Source organism: Podarcis pityusensis (genome assembly GCF_964106645.2).
Source record: "Podarcis pityusensis genome assembly, chromosome: 16".
Taxonomy (NCBI): domain Eukaryota; kingdom Metazoa; phylum Chordata; class Lepidosauria; order Squamata; family Lacertidae; genus Podarcis; species Podarcis pityusensis.
The window spans coordinates 24972170-24989820 of NC_138041.1; positions in this window are offsets into that span (position 1 = coordinate 24972170).

The window sequence follows — 17651 nt, forward strand, 5'->3', positions numbered from 1 at the left end:
CTATTTTTAAAAGGGGAAAGCCTTTAACTTGTGCTGAGTTTTGGCAGAAATGGATAGAATTTGTAGGCTGATTAGTCTCTTCACAGTGAATCAAGCATTTTAGGGACATAAGGGACATCACATTTATCTTAGGGATATACTGTACTTTTCTGTGTATTAGATGAGGGTTTTTTACTCCAAAAGAAAGTAAAAAATGGGGGAGTCGTCTTATACATGGGTAGTGCAGAGGGGGGACGGGCAATTGGTTGCATCTGTGAGCAGGATCTAGCGATTGGGTGGGTGAATGGTGTCTGCTGCAAGGGCTGCTTTAGATTGGCTGCTGCTTTGTCAAATGGGTGGGTTATTAGCAGATGTGGCATTAGCAGATTCGCTGCCGCATCATCATTTTGGCTTGCACCGCTTGCGATTGTTAGCGTTTGCCAGTTGGGTGAGTGATATGTGGTTCGGCATTCCCCCCCAAAATTGTTCAACAACCGTGGGCATCCCTCCCCCCAAAAAAGCTCAACAGCTCCATGCCATCTCCCCCCGTTTTCTTAAATTTGAGCCCCTACAAACATCTTATACATGGGGGCGCCTTATAGATGGAAAAGTACAGTAGCTTGGCTTTCAGCTGAAGCTTGTCTGCAGTATTCCTGCAGTGTTTGGATTGCTGAGGCCTGGGAAAGTGCTTCAGGAATGCCTGGTGCAACTCATGCAGGCACATATAAACCCCGCTTCACCTCTGAGAAACCTCACCTGGACTTGGGATGTGGGATTCATCCAATTACAAAGCACATCCCCAGTGAAAAGGGGCACCCAATATCCACAAACTCTGGATCTCTGAACACCTGTAGCTTTCCAGTCAATCAAAAACCTCTGACTGTCTAGATCTTTATTATTATTATTTTTTGCTGGGTTCCCATTTAAAATAACCCATACCTAAATGAATTCATTCTGGGAGTATCCTGCAACTCATTGCTGTTCCAGATATCTAAAAATAACATTAAATCTTTGAACTGGAAAGCCTTGGGGAAACTGCTTAAGAAGACAGTGAGACAAAACACGCCCAGTTAGGATAATGATTCCACTTGTAGGGTTTGTTCTTTACAGATGATGCTTGTAAATTGTGGGTGGTTGACCCCCCCCCTCACCCCCCCCAGTTCAGGACCTGACCTACCCCCCCCCCATATCTTCTGGCCCTCAAGACCTCACTGATTTGAGGGCAGGAGGGAAAGGAAAAAAAGTAGACATAGCACTGGAGTGGGTGGAGCCCAATACCCTAATAGGGATGGAAACTGCCCCCTTTCTAGTCATTAGACCGATCATTTGTTGAGTGTGCAAAAAGCCGCTCCCCAGCTGATTTTCCTGGTTCAGCTGGGTGTGTCTGAAAAGGCTGAGAAAAGAGCAACCAAGTATTCAGTGCTGTTGTGCTCGGATCCTCAACCAGAGCCAGGGCTTTTTCGGCTGTGGCCCCGATCTGGTGGAACACTCTGTCACAAGAGACTAGGGCCCTGCGGGACTTGACATCTTTCCGCAGGGCCGCAAGACAGAGCTGTTCCACCAGGCCTTTGGCCAAGGCACAGTCTTGGTGATCCTCATAGAACTCTGGCTCAGTGGCTGCCATTTGATTTTGAATTGATTTTAGAATATTGATTTTAGAATGCTGTGTTACTTTTATTGCTGTTAGCCGCTCTGAGCCCAGCTCTGGCTGGGGAAGGCTGGATATAAATAAATTATTATTATTATTATTATTATTATTATTATTATTATTATTATCCTGATCCTGCTTGCGGGTTTCCCATAGGCATCTGGCTGGCAATTATGAGAATAAAATGTTGGATTGGATGGTCCATTTGCCTGAACCAGCAGCATCTTCTGATGTTCTGGTGTGAACTACTCTTCACTTTTATGTCCCATCTCCTGCTTTGCGGCAATGATCTTCCTGCTGCTCAGATTAATTCAAATGTCCCCCCACCTTATTAAATGGGGGGGGGGGGTTGTATTGCTGATGATGTCTGGTTCTTCCAATGTGATCTGTAGCAGGGTTGCAGCACAAAATTGATCCAAACTGAGACCAAGAGGAGCTATTTAGATGCCCCTGGCTGAGTTGGTTGCGCAGAAAGGGTTATGCTCTTGACTTGATTGTGAGTCAGAGATGCTACACCTTCTCCTCACCCTCTTTTCTTCTTCTTCTTTTTTAAAAAAGCCAGACAGCCAGGCAGGATAAAGGACTACTCTCTCCCTCTCTTCCTCCCCAGGAGACACTCACGGTTCTGAATCCCAACTAGGGAAGCAAACTCTGCAGGGATTCTAATTAGAAAGGAGCTTTCGGAAGGGAAACGAAAACGTACAGCTTTGTTTTCCAGCTTCTTATTTGTTTAGACTGTGCCACGGCTCTTTGCGGCTTTGTTCATGCGTCAGCAGAAATATGTATCTAATATCATGAAAAGCATGCTGCCTCTCTACCATACAGTGGGGGGGGGGGGAGGTGGATATGGCGCCATTTTATTTATTTATTTTTGAAACATCCTGTTGATTCCTTTGGTTTTGCAAAGCGGGCTCCTAGAGTGGCTTGCAAAATGCCATTGATAAAGACTTTGACCTGCAACTTTCCATTGGGGGTGGGTGGGCAAGTTGGTTTGGAACGCACACAACACAAAAGGAAAAGGGGAGTGGGAGGGAGAAGGAAAAAAGAAACGAAGAAATAGGACCAGAGTTTGCAGGCTCTTGCAGTGATTAGCTGGAATGGGAAATATTGCAAGGAGAGGAGGAGTCAAAGGCTTCCAGCCTTTTAACAGACTCAATGGAGAAGTCCCACAGCTCCATCTCTTGCCTTCTCCAGTGGACTGATGCAGTGGTTTCCGTAGATGGCAACCTAAGGCTATATCATGGGTAATCAAAAAAGGTAAAGGTAAAGGATCCCTGGACAGTTAAGTCCAGTCAAAGGCGACTATGGGGTTGCAGCGCTCACCTCGCTTTCAGGCCAAGAGAGCTGGCGTTTGTCCGTGACGGCTTTCTGGGTCATGTGGCCAACAGGACTAAACTGCTTCTGGCACAACGGAACACCGTGACGGAAACCAGAGCACATGGAAAGACTGTTTACCTTCCCGCCACAACAGTACCTATTTATCTACCTGCACTGGTGTGCTTTCGAACTGCTAGGTTGGCAGGAGCTGGGACCGAGCAATGGGAGCTCACCCCATCGCAGGGATTCGAATCACTGACCTTCCGATTGGCAAGCCCAAGAGACTCAGTGGTTTAGACCACAGTGCCACCCACATCCCTTTATGGATAATCTAACCACTACAGATATATGGGGAAATTAGCGCATGAAGAAGGGCATTGAGGATGCGTAAGGGGGAGAGAATAAGAGTTCCAACACACATTAGGGACCCCCATAGAAACAAAACTCTCATTGGTGCAGAAATGAGTTGGACAGTGGCACAAACAGAGATAGGAGGGCAGAGCTGTGGGATGTAATCCCCTGGGAGCATTCAAGTACAAGATTCCTTGTTTTGCTAGAGTGGACATGCACCCCATCAAACTTCCTGTTCCTCCTGGCCTGGCGCATCCTTCCTTGCATGTGACTAGTAGGTGGGCGTGACCTTATCTGACCTAACAAAAGGTACAGTCACACTGCCACCTCTCTCTCTTCAATCTTCCTTTCGTCCTGCGAACTTTCTGCATTGTTGGCTGCCAGCCAAGCAGTCCCCCAGGTTATCTCCCATATGGGGTAAATCTGTTTGTACATATTTGTAACTTTAAGCCTTAAGCCTGCCTTCAGGGATCTCACTGTGCTCGGCCTGATCGTGAGTAAAACTACTTTTTGTTACTTATGAATAAGACTGTGGTGTCTTTATTCTTTTAGGAGGGATTCAAAAGGGGTCTTACCAGGAATATTAGAATATTAGAACATATCTCAATCTGGACAAGCCAGATTGAATTGCTTATTGTCTTAAGAAACTCACACGAGTTTGCAACCAGCTTTCTGCTGCGTAAAAAGGGGAATGAAACTTTGCTAAGTATAAAAACTTGCTAGCGCACGTTAGGAAGGATATTAATAAACAATACAGTGGTACCTCTGGTTGCAAATGGGATCCGTTCCGGAGGCCCATTCACAACATGAAAAAAGAGCGGAACATGAAAAGAGCGCAAGCCACAGCACACACGCGGGTTGCAATTCGCTGCTTCTGTGGATGTGCATGACGTCATTTTGCGCATGTGCGAGCGGTGAAACCCAGAAGTAACCCTTTCCGGTACTTCCAGGTCGCCGTGGGACGTAACCTGAAAGAACGTAGGACGTAACATGCGGTATGACTGTATATCCTCTCCTGCCACCTTCAACATTCCCACAGTAACTTCCATGCATCTAGTCCAGCATCCTGTTCTCACAGTGACCAACCAGATGCCTCAACAAGAAACTCTCAAGCAGGACCTGAGCACAAGAGCCCTCTTCCCTCTTGCAGTTTCCAGGAACTAGCTTTCAGAACCACTACTGCCTTCAACCGTGGAGCCACTGCACAGCCATTGTGGCTTGTAGCCCTGGGAACTTCATTCTCCCTTGTTTTAGCAAGTGCAAAACAGGGAGGTTTGCCTGTAAAAGTGAACCAAACCACATCTCTCCCCCATCCCTAATAAACACACTGCCCATTCTGAAATTCAGTAAGAAAGAAGAGTTTGGACTTTATCACTACCATAAGGAGTCTCAAAGCGGCTAACCATCTCCTTTCCCTTCCTCCCCCACAACAAACATTCTGTGAGGTGAGTGAGTCTGAGAGACTTCAGAGAAGTGTGACTAGCCCAAGGTCACCCAGCAGCTGCATGTGGAGGAGCGGAGAAGCGAACCCAGTTCCCCAGATTACAAGTCTACCGCTCTTCACCACTACACCACACTGGCTCATGCTGGAGATGATGATGCTGACTGCCTCTCCCTCCAAGCCGCAGCCAACAACGTTAATGAGGAAATCGGGAGGTGGTATTTTCCACCATAAATCAGTGAAAAAATCCACGTACTCGGGAGTAACTGGATTGTGCAGTGGAATATAGCTTTCATTTATTTTTTTACTGCTCCCTTGCCCTTGCCGCCCACCAGTTATCTCATCATTTTATCAGGGTGGATTAATTTGTCACCAGCAAATAACACCTGTGTAATGAAAGCAGGTGGGCATTTTGTACTGTCAGATTTAAGCAGATGGCCCTCTCCACTCCCAACATCCCCTACATCTTCAAGGCAGATCATCTTGGGAGGGCGTTGGGAGATCCTGTTGTGCCCCGGTGTATCTGAAGTTGGATTAATATTTCTCTGTAATCTCATTCATTCATTGAAGGAAACGTCTGTCTTCCTCTCTCCTCCCTTCTGCAAACTATCGAAGAACATTAATAAATCCCCCTCGGTTGGCAGTTAATGAAAGTCTTTGTAGCTTAATTTAGCAGCAGCGGGCTGCTGGCTGGAGGTTTTGAAGGTAGCAAGTTCAAATCCAACAGGAGTTGGATTCATATATTAAAAATTCCCCTGATCTCCCATTCGTCACATTAGAACTTCACTTCATTGCCTTGATCATCTTCAACCATGCGACGCTTAGGAACATTATTCAAAGTGCAAAAGGGGAGCTGCCACAGAGGCTCATTCTTTCAATTCTTCGCCTGGAGAACATGCCTTGGACCAGAACAAGCCGGTCAATGTGGCAAAATTGATTTGAAGCGACGCCCCTATTCCTCCCCCCACACTCTGCAACATGTTCCTTAGCATTTTGGTAATGTGCAAAAAGGTGGAAGTATGGCTCTGGGTGCTGGTTGCTGGCGATTGCTGGTGAGGAGAGTTACTGTTGCCTTCAGGTCCTGCTTACGGGCTTTTTTTCAATTCATTATGGATCATTTCCCCTGACCATTAGGTCTAGTCGTGGCCGACTCTGGGGTTGCGGCGCTCATCTCGCTTTACTGGCCAAGGGAGCCGGCGTACAGCTTCCATCATGTGGCCAGCATGACTAAGCCGCTTCTGGCGAACCAGAGCAGCGCACAGAAATGCTGTTTACCTTCCCACCGGAGCGGTACCTATTTATCTACTTGCACTTTGATGTGCTTTCGAACTGCTCAGTTGGCAGGAGCAGGGACCGAGCAATGGGAGCTCACCCCGCCTTGGGGATTCGAACGGCCAACCTTCTGATCGGCAAGTCCTAGGCTCTGTGCTTTAACCCACAGCGCCACCCGTGTCCCTCTAGGAGCATCTTCTCCAGGAAGAGAGGATGCTGCAAAGAGGAGGAGGAACAGTTTGGGAAGGAGTCAATTTATAAACTGAGTCATCCCCAACCAGCATTTGCCCGAGCCTCCCTGTGCTCCTCTCAGCTCCTCCCTGGTCCAAACCACTTGTGTCATCTCAGTGTGGTGTCGAGCCAGTGTGGTGTAGTGGTTAAGAGCGGTAGTCTCGTAATCTGGGGAACTGGGTTCACGTCTCCGCTCCTCCACATACAGCTGCTGGGTGACCTTGGGCTAGTCACACTTCTCTCAAGTCTCTCAGCCTCATTCACCTCACAGAGTGTTTGTTGTGGGGCAGGAAGGGAAAGGAGAATGTTAGCCGCTTTGAGACTCCTTAAAGGGAGTGAAAGGCGGGATATCAAATCCAAACTCTTCTTCTTCTTCTTCTTCTTCTTCTTCTTCTTCTTCTTCTTCTTCTTCTTTGCTGGGGGAACTGGGGTGTGGCAAACTCACCCCCACCCTATAGTGGGAATGGTCTTCTCTAATTCTGCTCCCAGCCTCCTTCAAATTCCAATGAGATCCATCAGCCCAAGGAAGATGTGCTTTCCGAGCCAGAAGTTTATATCTCCATGCACACGCGCGGCCACTTTCAGCCAAGTTGGGCTTGTTTGTTTGTTTCTGAGGTTTCACCTCTGTAGTTTACAGGCATGTTCATCTTTGGAAGAAGAAGAATACATAACCGCAGGTGCTTATTGACTGGGGCGCTATTGAGTTACAAATAGACTCAGCCGAGCCTTTGACTGAAGAATATATATAGGGGGAAGGTGCTGAATTATTGATAAGAGCTGCGGTGGAACGGAGGAGTCGGGAATGTGGCCTCCTCGGCAGCCCAGGCACATCAAATGGATCGGTGGAGCTGCAGCTGGTTTTACACACACGCAAGCCAGCCTGGCACCCCCTCCCCTCCCCCGCATGCCCCCGGTTGCAAACCGATTCCAGTTTCTGCACGGAGCCTCGCTATTAATTACCGGGAGAGCTGCCATTAAGCAAACCTCAGCCAATCGTTCGAATTAATTAAGTCGGTGCTATCCTCTGCATGAATTTCCATGATAGCTGGAGCAGCAGTGGCGGAAGAGAAGCACCTGTGATGGGACGATGAGCTGCTTGTGTGTAAAATCCTAGTCCCTCAGAGTTTGGTCAAGTTTGCAAACCTCTGTCTGTAACGGAGCCCCTTAAACATGGCTCCGTCAGTCGCTGGCAGATTCCGACAGTGGTTGCTTTCGGAATCGCTTCCAACATAAAAGCTCCTTAACGGAAACACGTCTTCTGGACTCTCTGCGTGACAGTTTCCGGCGAGGAGTGGGTGTCCCTACAGGAGGTCCTGAAACCTCCCCACTGTTTTCGCTGGAAGTGTCTCTGAGCCATCCCTCCAGCTCCCTTTCCCTCAGCTCAGCTCCTCTCCCCCTACTGGTTCCCTCTTCAGCTGCTGAGTCTCTCCCAACCTGTGTGAGCCCTTTCACTTCCCTTCCTTCCGATGGCAGTTCCCTGACATCCACCTTCCCTCCAGGGCCCCCTTCATCCCCTCTCGCCCCCTCCTCTACGGGCGGTGAGGAGGCAAAACCCCGGAATGAACTTCCTTCATCTTCCGATGTCCCGAACACTTCTCTCCACCTGTTGCGGTTCCTGGTCTCGAAGTACTCCTCCTCCTCAGAGTCCATCTCCCCTTCCCCTTCCGATTCCGAGAATCCTTCCAACTCCTCCTCCTCATCGGTGGTCCCAAAGTATTCCCTCCGGAACCTCTCCACAGGCTGAGGTTTCCTTGGGAACCTTTGATGGAACGTTTCTATCAATACCTCGTCATTGATATCTTCTGCCATTACCCAAGTGTTTTCTGACTCCGGTTCTCCTTCCCACGCTACCAAATACTCCACCTGATCCCCCTTCCACCTGGCGTCGAGGATTTCTGCCACATGGCTGCTGCATTCCCTTTCTTCTATGACCAGTCCCCGAGTGGCCATCCCTTCTCGTCCCCCCTCATACGGTGACAGTAACGACCTGTGAAATACTGGGTGCAGTTTCATGTGGTTGGGTAACCGGAGCCTGAAAGCCACTGGGTTGACCTGTTGAATGACCTCAAAGGGACCCAATCTCCTGGGTCTTAATTTCTTACAACCTCCTTTGAACGGCAACCCTTGGGTTGACAGCCACACCCTATCTCCCACCCTTATGGTTTCACCTTCCCTTCGGTTCTTGTCTGCCTGCCTCTTGTATTCTTCCTTCGCCCTTTCTAAGTTGAGTTGGAGCTGACGATGGATTGCTTCCATTTCTTCTACAAAATGCTCGGCTGCCGGGACACCCCATCTCTCCCCTTCTCCCCCTGGGAAAGCCCTGGGATGACACCCATAATTAGCCAAGAAGGGGCTCATCCCTGTGGACACATTCTCGGCATTGTTGTAGGCAAATTCCGCCAGCGCCAACTTTTCTACCCAGTCATTCTCTCTGTCATTGACATAACACCTCAGGTATTGCTGGAGGACCCCGTTTGCTCTTTCCGCCTGCCCGTTGGTTTCAGGGTGCCGGGCAGTCGAAAAGTTGACCTCCACCTGCAGTAAGCTCATGAGCTTCCTCCAGAACCTGGAAGTAAATTGTTTTCCTCGGTCTGAGACCACCCTCAATGGCACCCCGTGCAACCTAAAAATGTGTTCTACAAATAACTTCGCTGTCTCTTCCGCCGTGACTGCATGCGAGCAGGCTACAAAGTGGCACATCTTTGTTAGTAGGTCTACCACCACCATGATGGCTGTTTTCCCCTTGGACTTCGGCAGATCAGTCATAAAATCTATCGACACTGCCTCCCAAGGTCGTTCTGGGGTTGGTAAGGGTTCTAATAGCCCCGCCGGTGCCCGCCTCTCCCCTTTGGCTCGCTGGCATTGCTCACACCCTCTTACATACTCCCGTACATCTTCCCTCACCTTAGGCCACCAAAATTCCCTGGTGACCAACCACATGGTTTTGTGTTGTCCAAAATGCCCCGCCGTGGGGCTGTCGTGCAACTGCTTGAGTACCCTCCCCCTTAAGTCTCCTTCAGGGATATACAGTGCCCCTTTGTAATACAAAGCTCCATTTCTTTCCTCGAAACCCCCTGGTTCCTCTCCCTCACCCCTAAGACCTCTGAGCTTATTCTGGGCGTATTCATCATTCTCTGTTTCCTCTACCAGTTCTCTTTGTCCCACCAATGCGGCCCCACACACCCAGCGGTCCTCTGGAATGACATGTCTCTCTTCGGGTGCTCCCTCCCCCTCCAAATATTCAGGTTTGCGTGAGAGAGCGTCCGCCCTAATGTTCTCTGGGCCTGGCACGTAACAAATCTCAAAGTTAAATTTGGAGAACTCCTGGGCCCATCTCACTTGCCGTTGGTTGAGCACTCGTGCCGTCCTCCAATACTCTAGGTTCTTGTGGTCAGTGCACACTTGCACCTTATGTTGTGCGCCAATTAGCAGGTGCCTCCATCTCCGGAACGCCTCATGAATGGCTAGTAGTTCTCGGTCATACACCGTGTAGTTCCTCTCGGATTTGTTCAGCTTTCGCGAAAAAAAGGCACACGGTCTCCACTCTGACTCCTCCTTCCCTGGCTGCAGAAGCACCGCCCCAATCGCTCGGTCTGATGCGTCAGTTTCCACTCTCATCGGTTTTTGTAAATCCACATGCAGGAGTTGTTGTTCCGAGGCGAAGGCCCTTTTTAGTTCCTCAAATGCTCGCTCCGCCTCCTCAGTCCAAACGAACTTCTTCTTACTGCTGAGACAGTCCGTAATGGGCGCCGTCAGGTGGGCAAAGTTTCGAATGAACTTACGATAGAAGTTCCCAAATCCTAGGAACCTCTGCACATCCTTCCTTGTTTTGGGTGTTTTCCATTCCAGCACCGCCTGGACCTTGCCGGGATCCATGGCCAATCCCTTGTCTGACAGGCGATACCCCAGGAATTCCACCTCCTTGGTATGAAACTGACACTTCTCCAGTTTCACCCACAGCTGGTTGGCTTGCAGCCTGCTCAACACTTCTCTGACGTCTCTCACATGCTGCTCCTCATTCTCAGAATACACCAACACGTCGTCTAAGAAGGCCACACAATTCTTGTAAAGCAAAGGCCCCAGGACGTGGTTCATAAACGATTGAAAGCACGCGGAGCCTCCTTGTAGGCCGAAGGGCATAACTAAATATTCAAATGCCCCCAAAGGGGTGAACATGGTGGTTTTCCATTCATCCCCCTTCCTTATTCGTATCAGGTTGTACGCCCCCCTTAGGTCCAGTTTAGTAAAAATCTTTCCCTTCCTGACCCTTGTCAAAATGTCGTCAATCCTGGGCATAGGGAAAGCCACTGGTTCTGACACTGCATTTAAGGCCCTGAAGTCACACACAAGCCTCGGCTTGTTCGTGTTTTTTTTATCCACAAAAAACACTGGGCTGCCCCCCACCGCCCTGGACTCTCTGATGAACCCTCTCTTCAGGTTCTTGTCAATGAACTCTCTTAGCTCCTGCATCTCTCTGTCTGACATGGCGTACAGCTTGCCTACAGGGAGCTGTGCCCCAGGGAGTAAATTGATTTGACAGTCAAAGGGTCTATGCGGGGGTAGTTGGTCAGCTTCCCTTTCGCTGAAGACGTCGCGGAGATCTGCGTATTGTCGTGGTACTTTCACGTTCTCCGTTACTTCAGTCCCTGCTAGGGTGGCTTGGGCCCCTGCCAAACCCTTTCCCTCTTTGCAGTGTTCTAAGCAATGTGCTGAACCAAAAGAAACCACTCTCTGATGCCAGCCCACCAGCGGATCATGTAACGCTAGCCAGCTCATCCCCAATATAATGGGAGCTCCTCCCAAGGTGGCCACATTAAACGCTATCAGTTCGGTGTGCCTTGCCACCTTCATTATCATTGGGACGGTCTGCAAGCTGACTTCTCCTCCCAACAGCTCCCTGCCATCGATCGTGGTCACCTGCAGGGGGTTGCTTAAAGGGATCGTCTGTATCTGGTGTTCAGCTGCAAACTCTTTGCTCATGAAATTGCAGGAGCTGCCTGAGTCCAACAGCGCCTTTATCTTTAGAGGGTGTCCGTTTGGCAGCTCTAGCGCCACTTCTATCACTAGGGCGGGTTTAGGAGGTTCTGGCGTGGGCACTTTCACTGCTCTTTGGCCTGGCTGCTGTGCCCCGACGGTGGCAGCCAGGCGTTGGCTTTTACTTGCTTCGGTATTTCTTCCTCTCTTCCCTCCACAGCTCCTACCATCCCTTGCCATTCCTTCCTCTGGGGGCAGACTCTGGCAAAGTGACCTGGCTGTTGGCAGAGATAGCATTTCCGGGCGCCTTTTCCCTCCTTCTTTCCCCCCTCACTGGGCTTTGAAACTGCGCGCGCGCGCGCTGTTCCGATTTCCATCGGCTCTGCCGGCGGGAAAGTTGGCTCTGGAATGTCTGGAATGCGGAACTCCTTCCAACGTTCCCCCTTCCCTTCCCGCCTCTCCAATGCTCTCGCCTCCTGGCGCGCTCCTATGGTCAGCGCTGATTTGGTCAGCTGGTCCATAGACTCCGCCCTGGGCGCCCGGGAAAGTTCGTCTTTCACAGCCGAAGAAAGCCCTTCTTCAAAGAGCATTTGAATGGGTTCCGCCGATAGATCCCACCCCAATTTATGGATCAACATGGTGAACTCAGTCCAGTACTCACGGACAGATCGGCTCCCCTGTTTGCAAGCCATTAACTGTCTGCGGACCACTCCCTGTTCAATATCGCTGGAAAACATCAGATCCATGGCGCGAAAGAACTTCATCGTGTCCTTTAGGACGTCACTATTCGCTGCCATCAGGGGTCTAACCCAGTCTCTCGCCCCCTTTTCAAGATGCCCAATCACGAAAGCCACTCGTGATTCCTCGTCAGGGAATTCATCAAACTGCAGATTGAGGGCATATTGCATCTCTGTCCGAAAGCCATGATAGTCTTTGGGCTCCCCCCCAAACTTCTGCACCAATCCTGGTACCTTTCTGACGAGCTGGGTGTCTTTCCCCTTTTTGTCTGCATCCTGAGCCCTCCTCTCCTCAAGCCTCGCCGTCTGCAGCGCTAGCTGGACCTCCAACACCCGGTACCTTTCTTCCAGGCTTGGACCCGCTCCAGCTCCTGCTTCTCCGGTTCCGGCTGGGTTGCTCATGATGCCTTCTCCTGCACAAGCTGCTCACTAAGACTGTCGGAATGCTGTGATGGGACGATGAGCTGCTTGTGTGTAAAATCCTAGTCCCTCAGAGTTTGGTCAAGTTTGCAAACCTCTGTCTGTAACGGAGCCCCTTAAACATGGCTCCGTCAGTCGCTGGCAGATTCCGACAGTGGTTGCTTTCGGAATCGCTTCCAACATAAAAGCTCCTTAACGGAAACACGTCTTCTGGACTCTCTGCGTGACAGTTTCCGGCGAGGAGTGGGTGTCCCTACAGGAGGTCCTGAAACCTCCCCACTGTTTTCGCTGGAAGTGTCTCTGAGCCATCCCTCCAGCTCCCTTTCCCTCAGCTCAGCTCCTCTCCCCCTACTGGTTCCCTCTTCAGCTGCTGAGTCTCTCCCAACCTGTGTGAGCCCTTTCACTTCCCTTCCTTCCGATGGCAGTTCCCTGACAGCACCCTTTTGCTGTTTTTGTGGGGTGATGCCCACACATGTTGCATCATGCACTGCTGCAATGCTCTGTTGCGCTTGATCCGGAAGCTGCAGTTAGTTGCGGAATCCTGAGGCACAGTTGCTGACGGAAGGGAGAACCTGTCAGCATATGCTCAAAGATCAGCACTGGTTGCCAATTTTCTACCGGGTCAAATTCAAGGATGCCAGCTGTGAGCCCTGCAGGATCAGGCCAAAGGCCCATCTAGTCCAGCATCCTGTTCTCATGGGGTTACATGTCCTAATAATATGGACTGAGTGCCACAGATTTCTCCTCAATACTGGAGAAGAGTACCCAGCACAGCTAAACTGCAGAATTTGGGCCGCACAGTGTCATTATGGCTGCCAACTTGGATGGTTTTAAAAGGGGATTAGACAAACTCAAGGAGGGCAAGGCCATTAAGGTAAAGATAAAGGTCCCCTGGACAGTTAAGTCCAGTCAAAGGGGACTATGGGGTTCTGGCGCTCATCTTGCTTTCAGGCCGAGGGATCTGACATTTGTTCACAGACAGCTTTCCGGGTCATGTGGCTAGCAGGACAAACTGCTTCTGGTGCAATGGGACACCGTGATGGAAACCAGAGCACACAGAAATGCTGTTTATCTTCCCTCCACAGCGGTACCTATTTATCTACTTGCACTGGTGTGCTTTTGAACTGCTAGGTGGGCAGGAGCTGGGACGGAGCAACGGGAGCTCACCCCATTGTGCAGATTCAAACTGCTGACCTTCTGATCGGCAACCCCAAGAGGCTCAGTGGTTTGACCACAGTGCCACCCGCATCTCTTTGCAAGGCCATTAGTGACTACTAGCCACAATGGATATTCTATCTCCACTGTCAGAAGCCATAGGGCTCTAAATACCAGTTGCAGATCCTCCAAGCATCTCCAGGGACAGTCCGGGATTTACAGAAGCTGTCCCGGTTTCTGGTTTGATCCTGGAAAGTCCCACTTTTCCTATTTTCATCAGATAAATATTTGGGGGTAGAGTTATCTGACCCCTGAGCCATCTGAATGCCACCCTGTATATGGAAGGTTTTTTTAAATGTTTAATGCTTTATTAGGTTTTTATATATGTTAGAATCTGCCCAGAGTGGCTGGAGCAACCTAGTCAGATGGGCAGGATATTATTAATAGTAGTAGTAGTATTGAATAAAGGGTAAAGGGACCCCTGACCATAAGGTCCAGTCGTGACCGACTCTGGGGTTGCGGCGCTCATCTCGCTTTATTGGCCGAGGGAGATGGCGTACAGCTTCCAGGTCATGTGGCCAGCATGACTAAGCCACTTCTGGCGAACCAGAGCAGCACACGGAAACGCCGTTTACCTTCCCGCTGGAGTGGTACCTATTTATCTACTTGCACTTTGACGTGCTTTTGAACTGCTAGGTTGGCAGGAGCAGGGACCGAGCAACGGGAGCTCACCCCGTCGTGGGGATTTGAACTGCTGACCTTCTGATCAGCAAGTCCTAGGCTCTGTGGTTTAACCCACAGCGCCACCCGCGTCCCTATTTTCGTTGGAGAAATGTTGGAGGGTATGTAGTTGTAGGAGTGAGTGTTCTTGTGCTCAGGTCCTGCTTGAGGGGAATCCCATTGGGACATCTGGCTGGTCACCATGGGAACAGGATGATGGACCAGATGTGCTGTTGGCCTGATCCAGCAGAGCTCTTCTTATGTTCTTATATTCCTGGAAGTGCAGCAGTTCTGGCTTCTGTGTTGTCTTAATGAAAATGGGTTCCAGGAAGGAATAGGAAACATCTTAAAAGCACCTCTGAGTTTAGCAGAAAAAAGAGAAATCTCTCCAGTGGGCGACCTTTTAACAAGGAAAACGGTGGAGTTTGTCGATGGCAGCACCATAAACAAACAGGCAATAAATAGAGAATTGCTTCTAAAATTACTTGGAAGGGCCGAGTATTGAATCTGATCTTTTTTTTTATCGTTTGTGAAATGGGATCCCTGTTTTATGTATCCTTTACCATTGATGGGATTTGAATGTTTTTTTGTGATTCAGCCTGAGGGGGCGGGGGAACAAACCACCACCCCTCAGCCACCTGACTGCTCTGTGCGAAGGTCTGAGTTTGAAATAGGGATGGCTGAATAGAAATCTGAATTCACTTGCTCGATGAAACTTCTCTGAACAAATTAACACCCGAAGAGAGCCCTGCTGGATCAAATCAATGGCCCATTTAGTCCAGCATCCAATGGCCAACCTGATGCCCCCCCCCCCCCGGGAAACCTGCAAGCAGGATTGGAGCACAAAGACACTCTCTCCTCCTGTGGTTTCCAGCACTGGCGACCTCCAGCTGTGGATGGCGAAGACCCATCAGCTCTCTCCTCCATTAATTTGTCTGATTCTCTTTTCAAGCTATACGTTGGTGGTCATCACTGCCTCCTGTGGGAGTAAGTTCCGCAGTTTAAACACGTGCTGTGCACCCCGGAAATGATCTTCTGCCTTCTGGAAGAAGGTATAGGGTTATAAAGACTAGGACTAGACACCTGAGAAACAATTTCTATCCAAATGCGATTTTGGTTTTAAACACAGTGTAAGGAGTTTCTAGGGACGCGGGTGGCGCTGTGGGTTAAACCACAGAGTCTAGGACTTGCCGATCAGAAGGTTGGTGGTTCGAATCCCCGTGACAGGGTGAGCTCCCATTGCTCGGTTCCAGCTCCTGCCAACCTAGCAGTTCGAAAGCACGTCAAAGTGCAAGTAGATAAAATAGGTAAGGTAATAGGTAAGCAGCATTTCTGTGCGCTGCTCTGGTTTGCCAGAAGCAGCTTAGTCATGCTGGTCACATGACCCGGAAGCTGTACGCCAGCTCCCTCGGCCAATAAAGCGAGATGAGCGCCGCAACCCCAGAGTCGGTCACGACTGGACCTAATGGTCAGAGGTCCCTTTACCTTTAAGGAGTCTCTGTGGGAGTATATTGTATTTAAAAATGTATCAGAGTTTTTAGGGGGCTAACCAGGTTGGGATAGCTAGGATAGCAGGCTTGTTGGTTTTTGAATGTCTTATGTAGATTTTTCAATTTCGTTGTTGTGTATGGGACAATGACATTAAAGATTATCATATCATATCATCGTATCGTATCAAGAAGCGCTTTCTTTTATCTGTTCTGAATCTTCCAACACTCAGCTTCATTGAATGTCTATGTTTCTGAAATCTTGAAAATAGATTAAAATTGTGTGCAGTCCCCCTCCAAGACTATGCGAGATTCTTTCTGCAACTTTATGCCAGTCACATTTCTTGACATCTCTCGGGATGATGTCACATTAACTCAACTTGTTCCCAATGCATTCTGAGTAATGTGGCTGGTGGAAAGGGGTGCTAGGCTCTCCTCCCCCCTCCCCTCTTCCCAGCAGCTATCCTTCCTGGTAAAAATCTATCAAAGGAAGAAGCAGCCCCATCTGGAGAAATTTCATACAAGAGAGAGAGCAGAAAATCAGCAACATTTTGCCCCAATGGATAACGTTTCAATAGAAAATGAGGGAAGTGTTTTCAACCCAGCTTTGTTGTTCTGGGGAAGTATGCCTCTGAATATCATTTGGTGGGGATCACATGTTGGGAGAGCGCTGCTGTGCTGATGTCCAGCTTGCAGGCTTCTCACATCTTGCATCTAGTCAGACAGTGTGAGAACAGGATGCGCCATGGACCTGATCCAGCAGCCAGGGTCTTCCTATGTTCTTATGTCTTTATTACAAAAAAATTACTCAATGCATAGGACCAAGGAGTGAAGCAGGACTCTTAGATGTCCTTGATGTTTCATATGTGTGCTAAAACATTCACCCGCACCAGCTGACACCCTTACAGAGGATGACCCGACTCAAAGAAATCCACCAATAGAAGGAGAGGAAACCCAGTTTTTCCAACCTGGTGCCTTCCAGATGTGTCAGACTACCACTACCATCAGCCTGAGTGGTTGGGGAGGTGATAGGAGCTATAGTTCAAAACATCTGGAGGGCACCAGGTTGGAGGGGAAAGGCTGAGAAAGTGATAGATGAGGCAGGGAAATGGAGGATAGATATGATGCGTTCCCCTCCAGCATTTCCCACAGATGAGATACAGTATGTGACACTCTTGCTAGCTTGTAATGCCCCCGTTCCCAGCCATGGATCACTGCTCGTGCAACCTCCCTCTCTGCTAGAAACTGTTTGCTAAAAGCTCTTCTCTGACGGCTCTACATTTCATTCATTAACTCTGCAGCAGCCGGTGCAAGCTTCTGGAGGGGTGTGACTGCACCCACCATAGCAGTTTTATTATTTTTTAAAATACCTAAGTCTACCATTTTCCATTTGGAAAGTTGCCTTGTTTGTTGTTATTCCTCTGTATCAAAATGACCCAGACCATTTCTTCAACAGCTGCATGTTGTGTGAAGTTGTCCATTGTGAAATTCCAGGCTATCATTACCTGCTTATGAGTAGAGGCTCCTGGGTACACAGGAACCTCTACATCAGGCATGGCCAAACCTGGCCCTCCAGCTGTTTTGGGACTACAACTCCCATCATCCCTAGCTAACAGGACCAGTGGTCAGGGATGATGGGAATTGTAGTCCCAAAACAGCTGGAGAGCCAAGTTTGGCCATGCCTGCTCTACATGCTAGCAGGCATTCATGCACTGGGATTTTACTGCAGCCAACTGTATGCCACACATGACATAAAGGACTAGAAGCACTGGAGGAGGGGGGTTAGAGGCACAATCCCGCTCTTTCACCAACACAGCAAGGATCTACACTCTCTTCTGTCTTGAGCAATGGCCCTAGCAGTACAAAGGCAAGGCTTCAGTGGTACCTTGGACAGCTCCATGCAGGGTTCAAGCTGGAGA